At 43.5% G+C, this 6,068-nt stretch overlaps 1 pseudogene; it reads right to left on the reverse strand.

Annotated features, from left to right (window-relative positions):
• The window catches only part of LOC104982749, a 10,747-nt pseudogene extending 5,602 nt beyond the window's left edge, over window positions 1-5,145 (reverse strand).
• Window positions 5,146-6,068: the final 923 nt, after the last annotated feature.

The raw sequence follows: 6,068 nt of genomic DNA on the forward strand, positions 1-6,068 counted from the left end.
CAGGTATAATCATAAGGGATTTGATTTAGGTCATACCTGAATGGTCTAGTGGTTTTCCCTACTTTCTTCAATTTAAGTCTGAATTTGGCAATAAGGAGTTCATGGTCTGAGCCACTGTCAGCTCCTGGTCTTGTTTTTGCTGACTGTATGGAGCTTCTCCATCTTTGGCTGCAAAGAATATAATCAATCTGATTTCGGTGTTGACCATCTGGTGATGTCCATGTGTAGAGTCTTCTCTTGTGTTGTTGGAAGAGGGTGTTTGTTATGACCAGTGCATTTTCTTGGCAAAACTCTATTAGTCTTTGCCCTGCTTCATTCCGTATTCCAAGGCCAAATTTGCCTGTTACTCCAGGTGTTTCTTAACTTCCTACTTTTGCATTCCAGTCCCCTATAATGAAAAGGACATCTTTTTTGGGTGTTAGTTCTAAAAGGTCTTGTATGTCTTCATAGAACCGTTCAACTTCAGCTTCTTCAGCGTTACTGGTTGGGGCATAGACTTGGATTACTGTGATATTGAATGGTTTGCCTTGGAAAGGAACAGAGATCAGATATTTACAATTGTTACAATCCTCTTGGATTGATCCCTTGATCGTTATGTAGTGTCCTTTCTTATATCTTGTAATCTTTATTTTAAGGTGTATTTTGTCTGATATGAGAATTGCTACTTCAGCTTTCTTTTGCTTCCCATTTACATGGAATATATTTTCCCATCCTCTCACTTTCAATCTATATGTGTCTTTAGGTCTGAAGTGGCTTTTTTGTAGACAGCATATATATGGGTCTTGTTTTTCTATCCATTCAGCCAGTCTGTGTCTTTTGGTTGGAGCATTTAATCCATTTACATTTAACATAATTATTGATATATATGTTCCTATTGCCATTGTCTTAATTGTTTGGGGTTGATTTTGTAGATCTTTTTTTTTTTTTCCTGTTGTATTTCTTGACTATATAAGTCCCTTTAATATTTGTTGTAAAGCTGGTTTGGTGGTACTGAATTTTCTTAACTTTTGCTTGTCTGAAAAGCTTTTTATTTCTCCATCAATTTTGAATGAGATACTTGCCAGGTACAGTCATTTTGGTTGTAGATTTTTCCCTTTTAGTACTTTAAATATACCCTCACATTCCCTTCTGGCCTGCAGAGTTTCTGCTGAAAGACCAGCTGGTAAGTGCATTTGGTTGCCCTTGTGTGTTACTTGTTGCTCCTCCCTTGCTGCTTTTAATATTCTTTCTTTGTGTTTAGTCTTTGTTAGTTTGATTAGTACGTGTCTTGGCCTGTTTATCCTTGGATTTATCCTATATGGGACTCTTCATGCCTCTTGGACTTGAGTGAATATTTCCTTTTCCATGTTGGGGAAATTTTCAACTAATAATCTCTTCAAAAGTTTTCTCATACCCTTTCTTTTTCTCTTCTTCTGGGACCCCTATAATTTGAATGTCTGTGCATTTGATATGGTCCCAGAGGTCTCTGAGACTCTCCTCAGCTCTTTTCATTCCTTTTACTTTATTCTGCTCTTCAGAAGTTATTTCCACCATTTTATCTTCCAGCTCACTGATTCGTCCTTCTGCTTTAGATATTCTGCTGTTGATTCCTCCTAGAGTATTTTTAATTTCAGTAATTGTGTTGTCTCTGTATGTTTATTCTTTAATTCTTCTAGGTCTTTATTAATTGATTCTTGCATTTTCTCCATTTTGTTTTCAAGGTTTTTGATCATCTTTACTATCATTGTTCTGAATTCTTTTTCAGGTAGTTTTCCTATTTCCTCTTCATTTATTTATACTTCTGTGTTTCTAGTGTGCTTCATTTGTGCTGTATTTCTCTGCCTTTTCATTATTTTTTAAAAAAGTTATTGTGTTTGAAGTCTCCTTTTCCCAGGCTTCAAGGAAAGTTGAATTCTTCCCTTGAAGAAGGTTGAATTCTTTCTTCCTTTTGGTTTCTTCCATTCTAAGATTGGTCCAGTGGTTGGTGTGAGCTTCGTATAGGGTGAGATTTGTGCTTAGTTTTTGTTTCTTGGTTTATCCTCTGATGGCTGAGTGAGGTGGTAATCCTATCTGCTGATGGTTAGGTTTATATTTTTGTTTTGTTTGTTGTTTAGATTAGACATCCTGCACAGAGTGCTACTGGTGGTTGGGTGATGCTGGATCTTGTATTCAAGTGTTTCCTTTGTGTGAGTTCTCACTGTTTGATACTCCCTAGGGTTAGTTCTTTGGTAGTCTAGGATCTTAGAGTCAGTGTTCCCACTCCAAAGGCTCAGGGCTTGATCTCTGGTCAGGAAGAAAGATTCTACAAGTGGTTTGCTATGGCATTAAATGAGATTACAACAAATATCCAAAAACAAGAAACCAAAGATGAATCCCAGACAAATGGTAGTTACAAAATCAGGCAAATAATCATTAAAATAATGGAATATACACATATACACCCATGAACAAAGTCAAAACAGTCCCACAAAAATAAAGTACAGTAGACTGACCTGGCTAATAAAGGAAATAAATTATATTTACCAATTAAGAACAAAACTAACTTAAGCACAAACTGGAAAACAAACTAAAGGTGCCAAGTGGGGAATAAAGCAATGAAAACAACACTTAACAAATATGTTGAAAGAAAGAAAAGAAATAATAAATATGCAAAGTTAAATAGAGGTAGATAAAGAAGATTTATATACATTAAAAAATTAACTGCAAGGGGAAAGGAACAGTAGGAAAAGCAAACAAAGGAATAAATGTAGAAAAAACAATAGGTTTAACAAGTTAAAAATTAAAGATAGAAAAAAGAAAAGAAAAAAAAGAGGAAAATTCCATGGAACTGCAAAAGCCCAACATAGAGGCAGAGGTTTAAGACAACAATAAAAAATGTGACTGAGAAAAAAAAGCTCAAAAGCTTAACTGGATTCTTAGTGCCAATAAAATCAACAACGACAATGGGGGTAGGGGGTGAAAGGGAAATAAAAAAATCCAAAAGAATCTACAGAGCAAGTAAATATTTTTCTTGAGTCACTGCTGTCAGAGTCCTTTCCCTCACTGGGAGTCAGAGTCCACCTCACCTCCCTAGGATGCCCTCCAACACTGTGCTGATCTCTGGACCTGCTGTGGGGGCAGCTCAGATTCTAATCTGGTCCTACTCCTGTGTGTTCTTGCCTCCAGTGTCCGCAGCTATCAGAACCAGTGTGTTTACTTTTGTGGGAGCTCTCAATGGCCTTTTATATATTCCATAGATACAAAGTCTGCCTAGTCCACACAAAGATCGTGTGGATTTAATCTGCAGCTTGTACAGCTGGTGGGAAAGGTTTGGGTCTTCTTCCCTAGCCACACTGCCCCTGGGTTTCAACTGTGGTTTTATTTCCACCTCTACACGTGGGTTGTCCACTGGGGTTTCCTCCTGAGGCTGCCCTGGAGGACTTGGGTTTGCCCCTGTGAGGGCCAGGTGTGGAGGTGGTGCAGCTGCTTGGGTCGCAGGGGTTCTGGCAGCACCAGGTAGTCAGGGGGGTTGGCGGCTAGGGCAGCAGGAAATATAGTGCTCTAGAAGGGTATGGCCAGAGAAGGCAATGGCAACCCACTCCAGTACTCTTGTCTGGAAAATCCCATGGGTAGAGGAGCCTGGTAGGCTGCAGTCCATGGGGTCGCTAAGAGTCTGACATGACTGAGCAACTTCCCTTTCACTTTTCACTTTCATGCATTGGAGAAGGAAATGGCAACCCACTCCAGTGTTCTTGCCTGGAGAATCCTAGGGACAGGGGAGCCTGGGGGGCTGCCGTCTGTGGCGTCCCACAGAGTCGAACACAACTGAAGCGACTTAGCAACAGCAGCAGCAGCAGCAGCAGAAGGGTATGGCAACCAGTATTGGCCAATATGCTCCAGTATTCTTGCCTGGAGAACCCCTTCTCTGATAGAGAAGCCTGGAAGGCCATAGTCCACAGGGTCGCAAAGAGTCAGACACTATCGAAGCAACCCTGCATGTATTGACAGGACTTTTTCTGCCTGTGGCAGCTCTGCCCCAGTGAGAGTTGAATGTGGAGGTGGTGCAGCTGCTTGGCTTGTGGGGACCCTGGCAGTGCCAAGGGTGCAGGGACATGGACTGCCTCGGCTGCAGGAGTTATGATTCTATCACAGTCTTTTTCCGAGCCTCTTGTAGCTGGCGATCAGAAGGCCTCTTTGGTCAGTCTTTCTCTGTAGCTCAGCCCATTCAGGCACTTAGAGGGCTTCCTTGCCCGGGGTCCTGCTCTGTAGATCGTCGCATCAGTCACTGAAAGAAGCACCCTAGCTGGGGTCCTACTCTGTAGTTCAGCGCGTCAGGCGTTTGATGGGCCAGCCTCTCTACTGTTCAGCTGCCAATGCTGGTGTGTGGGGGGAGAGAGGCTTGGTGATGGCTCCCCTTCCATGTGTGACTCAGTATCACCTTGCTTCCATGGCTGCCTGGCTTTCCTCCACAGGCATTTCCCACCACGATCTCCCTCACATCCCCTCAATCTGTCTGTCTGCAGTCAACAGCAGCCCTCACCCTGGGATTGTTCCGCAATCCCTAAACTCCAGCTCCAAGCCCCTGCACGTTCCAGGGGACCAGCATTCCTGTTCAGGGTATGTATGGCTGCAGCAAGTAGGCTGCCACAGATCAGCTGTTTCACTCTCAGCCTTAAATGTTGGAGACAGTGGCACCAACATATGGATCAGACCCCTGCTTCAGTTCCCCCACCTGCCGAGGGCAGGTCCAGTCCTACTAACACTCCTGTTTTTCTCCCTAATTCCTTCATCCTACCAAGTTTTGCATGGTTCTACATACTCTTTTCCACTGGTCAGGTCCTCCTGTCTGCGCTCAGCTGGTGTTCTGTGTGCGCTTGTGTGTCTGAAGGTGTATTCCTCATGTATCCGTGGAGAGAGATGTACTGTGTGTCCATCTCCTCCTCCGCCATCTTGTTCTCTCCCCCGACCCTTTTCTTGATGAACTTGAGGGCCCGCTTGTCCTTGGAGACCTTGAGCAGCTCCATGACCTGCTGCTCATAAGATGCACACCTCCCAGATCACGTTCTGCACAAATGTGGTGTGTTTGGTAAGGTGCCCGCGACGGCCACTGTGCCTCAGCTTGCTCACATTCTTGGTCACCTTGCAGCTCTTGCTGAGGCCCATGGCCATGGGGTAGCTCAGAGCCATGGCTGCTGTTCTTCAAAGGCTGCCACTGTGGAAGGACCACATGTTCCTTTTTTAATGTTTCCCTGGGGGCTGTAAAATTTTGTTCAAATTCAGAGTTCTATAAAAGTCAATCCTGATAAGTTTTTGCCAGCTTTATATTTGTTTTCTGAAGTCTCTTACTTTTCCATTTTTAATGACATCATCAGATCTCTTAATTTTAATTCTACAGTATCTCTAAAATGTGACTTCTCTATGTATTTATTTATATTTCTTTATTTGGCTACATCAGATCTTAGTTGCAGTAAGTAGAATCTTGGTTGCATCCGGTGGTATCTTTCCTTGCGGTGCATGGATTCTCAAGTTGTGGCACCTGGGCTTCGTTGCCTCTGGCATGTGAGATCCTAGCTCCCTGAGTAGGGATTGAACCCATGCCCCGTGCATTGGAAAGCGGATTCTCAACCACTGGACCACCAGGGAAGTACTGAGGATGGCTTTCTTCTACCAAAGCTCAGTAGGAATATCCGTCTCCTTCAGCTACCACTCTGTCTCTGGCTTCCCATAACCATCCCTCCCAAGGCCCTCAGGCCTGCAGTTACAATGGTCCCCACTATTACTAACCCTGATGTGTGATACCATCCCAAGTTTGCTTCTCTTAAATGCACCCGCACCTTGGAACATGATCCCTTTACTAGACTCTCTTCAGTTGCCCCTACTGCTTCAGGTCAAGTGCTCTGTCAACATCTTGCCAACAACCTGACTGGTTATCATGAGACTATATTCTGGCTGAGGAGAGGTTGGCAACGTGTCCCGTGGCATCACCTGTGAGCTTTTCTTGGGTCTTCTCCTCTCTTCTTTGCTTCTTCTCTTTCTCCTGCCTTGGATATAATGCTGCCAACCATCCTGGGTGCCGAGGACAAGGGCCACCCTTAGGAAGGCAATGTCAT

This window comes from Bison bison, unplaced genomic scaffold (assembly GCF_000754665.1).
Source record: "Bison bison bison isolate TAMUID 2011002044 unplaced genomic scaffold, Bison_UMD1.0 scf7180017860443, whole genome shotgun sequence".
Lineage (NCBI taxonomy): Eukaryota > Metazoa > Chordata > Mammalia > Artiodactyla > Bovidae > Bison > Bison bison.